The sequence below is a fragment of the Carya illinoinensis genome, chromosome 16, assembly GCF_018687715.1.
Source record: "Carya illinoinensis cultivar Pawnee chromosome 16, C.illinoinensisPawnee_v1, whole genome shotgun sequence".
Taxonomy (NCBI): Eukaryota; Viridiplantae; Streptophyta; class Magnoliopsida; order Fagales; family Juglandaceae; genus Carya; species Carya illinoinensis.
In genome coordinates, this window is record NC_056767.1 from 20906444 (window position 1) to 20917843 (window position 11400).

The window sequence follows — 11400 nt, forward strand, 5'->3', positions numbered from 1 at the left end:
ACTTTTTCTTATTCCAAAGCTCATAGGGGGTTTTATCTAACTTGGACCTTAGCATAACTCTATTTATAACATAACATGCAGTACTTACCGCTTCGGCCCAAAAATAACTAGGCAAGTTGTTCTCATTGAGCATTGTTCTTGCCATCTCTTGAAGAGATCTATTGTTGAGGAGTTCGAGGAGCAGAAAAATTATGCACAAAACCATTTTCATCACAAAATGTTTCAATATTTTTATTAACAAACTCTTTTCCCCTATCACTTCGGATACTTGAAATAGTATAGCCATTTTCATTTTGAATTCTCTTGCATAACTTGGTAAAAGCATTATGTGCCTCATCTTTATGAGCAAGAAAGATGACCCAAGTATATCTAGAGAAATCATCAACAATAACAAATGCATAATATTTTCCTCCTAGACTTGCAACTTTATTTGGTCCAAAAAGATCCATGTGTATCAGTTGCAATGGTCTAGTAGTGAAAATATGTTTTTTGGTTTTAAAAGAAGTTTTTGTTTGTTTACTAAATTGGCATGCATCACAAATTTTGTCTTTAAGAAAATTTGTTTTTGGTAAACCTCTCACAAGATCATTTTTTGAAAGTTTGGAAATAAGTTCCATGTTGGCATGACCTAATCTTCTATGCCATAGCCAACTAGTTTCATTTTGAGCTGAAAAGCAAATAGCATCTTGTGAGGTAATTTTTTCAAAATCAATTGTATAAACATTGTTGCTTCTAAAAGCAATAAAACAAATATTACAATCATGATCATTCAAAATAATGCACTTATCCATTTTGAAAGTAACTGTAAATCCTTTATCACATAATTGACTTATGCTCAAAAGATTATGTTTTAGACTTTCAACAAGTAGAACATTTTCAATTATGAGAGAAGATTCATTACCAATTTTACCTATTCCCACGATCTTCCCTTTCAAGTTATCTCCAAATGTCACATGTCTTTCTTCTTTAGATCTTTTTTTTTTTCGATGGAAAGAAACCTTTCATTCAACAGATATTAGCATTACAATTGCCTCTCCGCCCATATGGCTGGAGCAATTACATCAGGGACAGACCCCCACCAAAGACTAATAGCAGTAACTTGCCAAGCATGCCTTGCAAGTTTATGTGCTACTTCATTACAAGATCTCATAGTATGTCTTACATCACACACTCGAAAGCAGCTCATAAGCTCCTTAGTATCCCTAATTACATTACCAACTAGAGTCATCGATGGTTCTGTCTTTTGCAACTCTTTTACTAAGGTCAAGGCATCACTTTCAATGATAAGATGCTGAATACCCAAATGAAGTGTTAGCTGTAGGCCCCTGAGGATTGCCAGCATTTCAATGCTTGTTGCATCACCCACTGCTGATTCCCTTTTGCTAGCTGCCATAAGAACATCACCTTTACTGTCTCTTAGGATAGCACCAATTCCTGCACTTTGTTGGTTCTGGAAAATAGCCCCATCTACATTTAGTTTGAAAGTTCCTGGCTGGGGGGGTTCCCATCTACAGTATTGTCTCACCATTTTCAGGGGTTGCCCACGAGTTGTTTTATAGACATGCTGGACAGCTAGGGCGTGGGCTATAGCTTGGTCAACATGGATTTGTTTGTCTTCAAAGGTTGCTTGGTTACGCCTGTACCAGCAGCTCCACGAAATCAGAAAAAAGAGCTCCAGGTGGTCTTTCTGTTTTAGGCCACTTATGTATCCAGCAAGGTCCCCATACAATTTAGGCAGGCCAGATGAGAAGATAATAGGCAAGTGTGTTTCCCAAGCTTTCCTCACTGAAGGGCAGAAGCATAACGCATGAGCTACATCTTCTATCTCTCGGTTGCATAGCTTGCAAGTTTCCTCATATAACACTTTTCTTTGCACCAGATTGAGCTTAGTTGGTAGGCTTTCTTTACAAGCTTTCCATGCAAAAATCTTAATCTTGGCTGGGAGTTTCAAGTTCCATAGATCCTTCCATAATTTCTTTAGTCCCATGTTTCTCAAGCTCTCACCTTCCACCCCATTCTGTTTTGCCTCTCTAAAAAGCCGATAGGCACTCTTAACTGTAAACTTTCCATGTGGTTCAGGATCCCAGATGATCTTGTCTTCATGGTTACTTCCACTCAAGACTATTTTTAAAACTGCATTTGCTGCTTGGGCAGGCAGCAAGGTCCTAACCTTTTCCATATCCCACCATCTAGTTTGAGGGTCTATTAGGCTATCAACCGTGGCATTTTGGTCATATGCTACTGCAGTTCCATCACTTCTGCTTAGGGGTGAGAGGCCAGGGATCCAATTGTCTCCCCACACCTTAACACTCTGTCTTGACCCTACTCTCCACTTGCATCCCCTCTCCAATAGTTTCTTTGTCTCCCAAATTCCCTTCCATGCAAAGCTCGGGTTAAATCCTAACTTGGCCTCTAGGAATTTATCCTTTGGGAAGTACCTTGCCTTAAATAACTTATGAATCAGTGTACCTGGTTCTTGCATGATTCTCCAACCCTGTTTTGCTAAGAGAGCATCATTGAAAGTTCTAAGGTCTTTGAATCCCAACCCTCCTGCCTGTTTATGTTTGCAAAGCTTGGTCCAGCTAACCCAGTGGATTTTATGTTCTTCCTGTTTCTGCCCCCACCAAAATCGTGCCATCATCTGCTCCAGCTCATGGCAAAGGCTTCCTGGTAGCTTAAAGCAGCTCATGGTATATGTTGGGATGGAGAGGGCCACTGCTTTTATGAGGACTTCCTTACCCCCTTGAGATAGCATAGTCTCTTTCCAATTCTTCAGTTTGGTCCATACCTTATGTTTGATATCCGAGAAGGCTCTTGTCTTTGATCTACCCACTAGTGGGGGTAATCCCAGGTACTTGTCATATTGCTGGAAGTGTTGCACCCCCCATAAATCCATCAGTTCTTTCTGTTTGGTTGAGTCTACATTCTTACTGAAAATCATTGATGTTTTGTCTCTATTTACTTTCTACCCTGAAGCCTCTTCATACTGGCCAAGAAGTTGCTGAATGTGACTATTTTCTGCCTTGTTAGCTTTACAGAATAGGATGCTATCATCTGCAAACAGCAAGTGTGAAATTCTTGGAGCTCCTTTACAGATTCTGATGCCAGGTAGCTTTCTCAATTCTTCTGCTTGTTTCAGTAAACTAATGAGTCCTTCAGTGCCTAGGAGGAATAGGTAAGGAGACAAAGGATCTCCTTGCCTTATACCTCGAGGGGGATGGATGGGGCCTTTTGGTTCTCCATTAATGAGTACTGAAAAACTTACAGTCTGGACACACATCATAACCAGTTGAGTCCATCAGGGGTGGAAGCCCATTCTACTCATCACAGCCTCTAAGTAGTCCCATTCTAGCCTATCATAGGCCTTGCTAATGTCCAACTTAATAGACATATACCCATCTTTTCCTTTCCTTCTGTTCCTTAGATAATGGATCATCTCATATGCCACCAACACATTGTCACTAATCAACCTTCCTGGTACAAAGGCACTCTGTGAGCTTGATATGACATCATTCAGTATCTGCTTGAGCCTATTTGCCAAGACCTTCGAAACTAATTTGTAGACCACATTACATAGGCTAATTGGCCTAAATTCAGTTATCTTGTCAGGCCTTTTTTTCTTTGGAATCAAGGTGATAAAGGTATGGTTGATGGTTTTTCTTCTTTAGATCTAAGATCAAAGAACTTAGTCTTGTCTCCCGTCATGTGTCTTGAACATCCACTATCTAAAAACCATTTGTTTTTACTTGTGGATAACTTCATGCATACCTATAAAAACAATTAAAATGATTTTTCTTGGTACCCAAGTTCTTTGAGACCTTTATTTATTAGTATTAGAAGAAACAAGATTTTTAGGTACCCACATGGCCCTAATAGTTATTGTATGATTTCTTCTAATAGGACAAGCATGATAATTATGATCATTTCTATTACAAAAATTACAAATAACATGTGGCATATATGAAGAACTTGAGTGATTATAATAGTATCTTTTTTTGACAAAATTATTTTTATGAAAAGAATTTTGAATATTAGATTTTGATGTAGAAGGATTATCAAAGAAGTTTTTATAAGGTTTGTATTTTTATTTTGGCATATATCCCAAACATGCCTTGTCAAAAACACATCTTTGACTACCAAGAAGTTTTTCAAAATTTCTTTTTCCATTTGTAAAGTTTTCAACAATATTTTCTAAATCAGTTTTCTTCTTCTTCAACTCAAGATTTTCATCTTTCAAAACGATACTTTCTTTTCTTAAAATATCAATTTCGTTTGTTAAAGAAGAATTTTTCTTTTTCAAAGCCGTATACTTGATACCCAATTTTTCAAATTCCTCATATACCTCTTCTAAAATATTTTGCAATTCTTCATATGAAGGATTTTCAATATTATCAAAATTTGTTACCTCAATGTCATCTTTAGCCATAAGACAAAGATTTGTTGATTCTCCATTGCTTGCTTCACTATATGAGCTACTTGAATCATCATCTCATGTAGCTTTCACTGCTTTCTTGCCTTTGTTTTGATCTTTCTTTAGCAGAGGACAATTTGGCTTGATATGACTAGGCTTATTGCATTTATAACAAATTAAAGAGATATATTTACTTGAATCTTTCTTGGAAAACTTTTTGAAAGATTTCCTCGGAGGAGTTTTATTTTTCTTTAAGAACCTTTGAATTCTTCTTGTTATCATCGCAACTTCTTCATCTTTGTTGTCATTTTCCTCATCTTCATTACTTTCACTTTCATGATGAACAGTTTTAAGTGCCAAGCTCTTCTTTGGCTTTCCTTATTCTTCTCCTCTTTTCAATGTGTACTCATGGGTGATAAGTGACCCGATGAGTTCATTCACTTCGAGCTTCTAGAGGTCTCTAGCTTCAAGAATCGCTGTCACTTTTGATTCCCAGCGTTTTGGTAGAGAGTTGAAAATTTTCCTTACTATCTCCACCTTAGAATAAACTTTGCCAAGAGCTGTCAAGCTGTTTATGATGTTAGTAAAACGAGTGTGCATATTAGAAATAGATTTATCATCATTCATCTTAAACATTTCATATTCATGAGTAAGAATATAAATTTTTGATTCCTTGACTTGCGAAGTTCCTTCATAAGTAACTTCCAAGTTATCCCAAATTTCTTTTGCCGTAGCATAAGTTATTATTCTATTAAATTCATTTTCATTGAGAGTATTAAATAATAAATTCATAGCAGTTAAATTTAAAGTATAAAGTCTATCGTCTTCATAATCAAACTCTTCTTCTTCCTTTTTGACCTTTATTCCATCAACCACTTTTGTTGGAATATAAGGTCCATTTACAATGCATTTCCAGATTTGTCGACCTTGAGCCTGAAGGAATATTCTCATTCTTACTTTCCAGAATGAGTAATTATCTCCACAAAATAGTGGAGGCCGACTGCTAGATTGACCTTCACCAAATGAAGCTGCAATGTTAGTCATAAAATCTTAACTCAAAAGATAGTTAATCTTATAATAGAACTCTTAGCTCTGATACCAATTGTTACCCAGATGACTAACACAAGAGGGGGGTGAATTGAGTTGTATTAAAAAAAATAACAATTATAAATCAAATATACATATATAAAATATAAACAAAATACGAAATAGCAATAAATATAAAGAGTAAGGGTAAAAGAGAAGCAAACTAAGTATGTTAACGAGGTTCGGCCCCACTACCTACGTCCTCGCCTCAAGCTACCCCTTGAGAATTTCCAAATTCACTATTCAACCTCCTTCAGGTGGAGATAGAAACCTATTACACCTTTGAACAACACCGCTACAAAGGTGGAGAACACCCTCTACACTTACAATCACCTTACACGTGGTGATTCAACTATTCCCTATGTAGAACACTTTCTACACGCACAAGGGTTATACACACCCTTTTACTGATACAAGAGCTGATAGTGGGTAGGTTATCAGAAAATACTCCTCAATGAGTGGAATAAGAACAATACAGCATAAATTATATCTCTCAAAATGAACAAGAATTAAGGCTCAATGCTTAGAGAAGAGAGAATGAAAGTTTTGAATGAATGTTGTATACTCTTGGTGTTGTAAATGTGAAACTCTCAAATAATCTATTTATAGGCATATGAGACTTCATATTCAAATTTAAAAAGATTCACATGTCAAAGACAACATTATTCACTTTTTCAAAAAAATCAAATAAAAGGTTCTTCTTTTTCAATTGTCAAAAACAACATCATTCATTTTTCAAAAACTTCAAATCTAATCTTTTACTTTTGGCATATGACAAAAGGAGCACACTTTACTTTTCAAAAAATTCAAACCTAATCTTTTACTTTTTGCATGACAAAAGGAGCATACTTTACTTTTTAAATATTTCAAACAAAATCATCTACATTTTGCATAAGTCAAAAAAAGCATCAATCACTTTTAAAAATATTCAAATAAAACATGCACATGTGAAAGATGACAATCAATTATCTTTAATATTTTCAAAATTCAACCCTTTAATCAAGGTATGCACATGTGAAAGATGACAATCAATCATCTTTCAAAATTTTCAAATTTAATTTTCAAAATATTCATGAATATGAGGAAAATGTATTTTAATGCTTTATGATAAAATATTAATTTTGAGCCTTAATCCTAATTTTGAATTTTTGAGAGATTTACAACATTACTCTATGACTTTAATGTGAACTTGTTCCCTTCTTGCTCATGCTTGTTTCCTTGATGTGCTTGACTCCATTGTGTAGACAACTTGAGCTTGAGACTTCTTTATTCTTTGAATTCATTTGTTATCATCAAAATCCATGTGTAGATATATAATTACACACAATTTGAAACCTTGGGACTCAAGTATCATGATCTACTACATAATTAAGTACTTAAATCATTTTTGGTTAAACAATTTATTCACTTAAGTAGCTTAATTATGTAGTTTTATCACTTCGTCATTGGTTTGAGTTTTTTTTATGAATAGTAGTAAGTTAAGATGGTGGAGTGAGTTTTATGGAGGCCACCTTAAATGAGTTTAGATGTATTTAGATGTTAAGATGAGTTTAGATATATTTATGGAAAGTTGAAAAATATTGTGGGTCTCATATATAAAGAATTATTGAGTTGAAAAAAGTTGTCGGCCTCACATGTAAAGATGTTTTGAGTTGAGTAATATTTAGTGATTTGATAGTTGTGTATTTAGAGATTTTTTTAGTGTTGCTAATAAATTCGCTGCAATAGATAGCTTTTTGCAATAAAATATACGTCCTTGCAAGTATTCATTGTAATAGGTGAATTTAACGCAGGCGGTCACTTAACTTAATTTTTGCAGCTTTTTTTTTTCTTTATAGAGGCGAAAGTATGTGTTGCAATATGAAAAAACTTATTACAATGGGCTACCATCGTGCTAATGGATCAAGGCGCCAACTTGAACAAAAATGAAAAGATTTTCCCCCCGAAATCATACCCACTCTATTACCGCGTAGCTCCTTCTCCACTTCGACTTGCTTGCCCATTGCTCGTACCTTCATTTTCCATCCGCGGAAGCTACGGTCATGGTTTCCTGAGTATACAAGCTATGTTCCTCCATCGTTACTATCAGAGTGATTTCTAAACTGATAGCTTTTTGTATCGGTAGCAAAATGGGAGGACGAGACTCCTGGGTATTTACATACCCAACGTCACCACAGGTATCTCTGAAATGATTTTGTCCTTGTCTCCCCCCTTCATCCTTCGTTGATTTACAAAACTGGAAGCTTTTTTTTTTTTTTTGTATACTATTGATAGTTGCAAGAATCTGAAAGCCTAAACGTTCTTGCACAATTTTATTTTATTATAATTGCATTTTGGCTACGGGTTGATGTGGGTATTTTTTTTTTAAAAAAAAAAAATAGACTAGGTCACATGTCCAAGAGTAACCCCTTCCCAATTTTAACAAAGAAAGCCCTCACTTATGGCAGAGGAATACCTTAGTAGAACAAAGATACATGAGCAATACACATAAAATCAAAGAACTCAGCCCAAAAAAACTCCAACAAAGTAATAAATCGAAAAAACAAATACAACCAGCTACTAGCAGGCCTTAAAACCGAAAAGAAGGAAAGCCAATTTTGTCCAGTCTAACCATTCCTTGTGCGACCCGTGGTAACCTGTCACTCTCACCATATCTTTTATTATTTCCCTCCTCATCATCCCTTGCTAAAAAATCTGCAACTTGGTTGTCCTTACGCAAAATATGAGAGATAGTGAAAATCATACCTTCAAGGCCTTCAATTAACTGCTCCGAATAGTCCCACAAATACCACAAGTTGCATGCCTTTGTAGTCACCCAATGCACTAATAAAGCAGAATCACATTCAAGTTCCACCCAATAGAAACCATTCTCTTTACACATCATACACCTCTTGACAAAGCTCTCAATTCTGCAGCGTTATTGGTGCCAAAACCAAAATATTCCGAGAAAGCTGCTTTGACATTTCCTTGATGGTCCCTAATTACTCCACCACCACCACAAGTCCCTGGGTTTCCCCTACAACTCCCATCCACGTTTAGCTTCATCCATCCTGGTTTCGGTTTCAACCATGTCACCATCCATATGTTTCGATTGACTATTTGCTTGATAGGCACATTAAGTGTTGATAATAAAGCATGATTTGTTGATGACATCCTGCTACATTTAGTAATGTTTTTCGATAATTGGCTCAACCAGAATTTCACCGCAATCCAAGTAGCCTCAGCCGATTCATACTTAGACATTCTTGCTCTGCACCTACGAAGCCACAGGCGCCAAGTGATTAGGCTCGGAAGTAAGCCTACTAGAATACCATGTTGAGAGGCCCTCTTCGCACAACTGAACCATATAGATACCTGAGCACGCCAATTTGTGAAACCCATGCACCGAACGCCTAGCGTAGCAGCTGCTTTCTCTCAGACTTCCTTAGCGACATCCCCTGTGCATAAGACATGATCTAGAGTTTCCAAACATCCTGTAGCACACCAATCACATCTAGACGTAAGAGCTACTCCCATATTAGTAATTCGTATATCAACAGGCAAACAACGAAACCAAGCCTTCCAAACACAGACCACCACTCTTCTAGGAAGCAAATTATGCCAAAACCATCCCTTCCAAGGAAGTTCTTCTCTTCTTACCCTGATAATGTTCCAAGCTGATGCAGTTGTGAAAATACCACTCTGATTCGGCTCCCATATGTAGACATCAGACCCTTCTTTCCCAGCCATGACAGCATGCATTACCTCAAGTGCTCTATTTTCACCAACCAATTCTATGAGAGCATTTTCATCCCACACGTTGCCAACCCATAGATCCTTTACTCGAACCATCAGATTAACTATATCTTGGACTTGAACACTTAGAGGTCCGCTCGATAAGCACTTAACATGCCAAAACAGCACATTTCCCTCCTTGATCCGCACCCTGGTATTTTCATGTACCTCTGGAAATACCTACATCATAGCCTTCCATAAACATGAACCATTTTTCCTTGAAGTTTCCATTACAAGATTCTCGTCTCTCGTATACTTCGCACGAAAAAACTACGCCCAAAGATTATCCATCGTGATGAGACACCATACTAGCTTCATGTGCATTGCTCTCTGCATTTCCTTAAAATCCCGTATCCCTAAGCCCCCTTCATTTATTGGTTTGCAGATGGACAACCAGGAGACCCATTTTCTCTTCGGCTTGCCATTATGTGTCCCCCAAAAGAATGTCAGTAAAATGGAATTAAGCTTTGATAAGAGAACCTGAGGAATATTTGGAACTACCAACAGGTGAGTTGCCATACATGACAACACATGTTTGATCAAAGTTAGCCGACCTCCTTGAGATAAAGTCTTGACTTTCTAGCCCGGCACCTTATTGCGTATTTTATTAACTAATGGCTCCAAGTGTCTAACTGTAAGACGACCTATCACCAGAGGCACTCCTAAATACATTGCTGGAAAAGATCCCTCCGCAAACCCTGTAATGTTAAGAAGGCCACACCTTCTCGAGTAAGGTATCTTTTTTGACATAAAGAGAGCTGATTTGTCCTTGTTTATGGCTTGACCAGACCATTGACCATACTGTTCCAGCGTTCGAATTAGCCTTCTAATTGATTTCTTAGCTCCATTTGCAAAAATAAGAAGATCATCCGCATAAAGAAGGTGCAAGACCAAAGGCACGCCTCTTGGAATATAATAAGAAGATATTCTACCTTGAGCAAAATTCTGCCTCAACAATCGAGTAAGGACTTCCTGCATTATAATAAATAAATATGGTGAAAGAGGATCCCCTTGACGCAACCCTCGTGAAGGTTTGAAAAAACCTTTATAAGTTACATTCACCATGATCGAAAACCAAGGGGAATTCACGCACTTCTCTACCAAACCACAAGCTCGATCCGCCAAGCCAAAACTTTTTAGAACCAAGCTCAAGAAAGACCAATCAACTCTATCATATGCTTTTGCCATATCTATTTTCAACATTACATTCCCTCCCTTAGTCTTGCGATGGAGAGAATGTACCATTTCTTGGGCCAGGGTAATATTTTCAAAAATACTACGCCCCAGGAAAAAAGCACCTTGTTCCCAAGAAATCATCTGAGGAAGCAAAGTCACCAACCGATTCACAAGTATTTTTGAAAAAATTTTATAAGCAGCGTTGCACAAACTAATTCGCCTGAACTTATCAAAACATTGAGGATCCTGCACTTTGGGAATGAGAACTATGTAAGACGCTGAACAAAATCTAGGTAAAGGTGTACCTCGAAAAAAATCACGAGCCTATTCTAACACACCCCGTTTAACAATAGACCAACACTGCATAAAAATTTCAGAACCAAAACTATCTAGCTCAGGGCTGCTTGGTTTAGGAATAGAAGACAATGCCTTCCAAACCTCCTCCTCCGTAGGCTCCTTAACAAGCTCTTGGTTCTCCTCCTCATTCACCACCGGTGTTAATAAACCACACAAATCTGGCGATCCCGTAGGACCCTCCCCCGTGAGAAAATCCTAAAAGTAAACCACTGCTGCATTATGAATCTCCTCCCAAGAATCCAATACAACCCCATTCGGAAGGGTCATTTTTTAGACTATAGAAGCCTTTCTACGTTGATTTACCACGGCATGATAAAATTTTGAGTTGCGGTCTCCTTCCGTAAGCCATTTCTTTTTTGCCTGTTGAGACAAATGGATTTCTTCCCTGTTTTCCCACATCTCTAACTCTGATTTTGTGCAAAAATGTTCTTGCTCTAACTCTGGGAGATAACCCTCTTGCATCTGAGCCTCCAAAACATCCACGTGCGCCTCTAACTCCTTAATCGACTGATCTACCCAGCCAAAGGTCTCCTTATTCCACTTCCTGAGAACTGGTTTAAGTTTTTTCAATTTTGCAGCCAAGCAAACTAAACCCG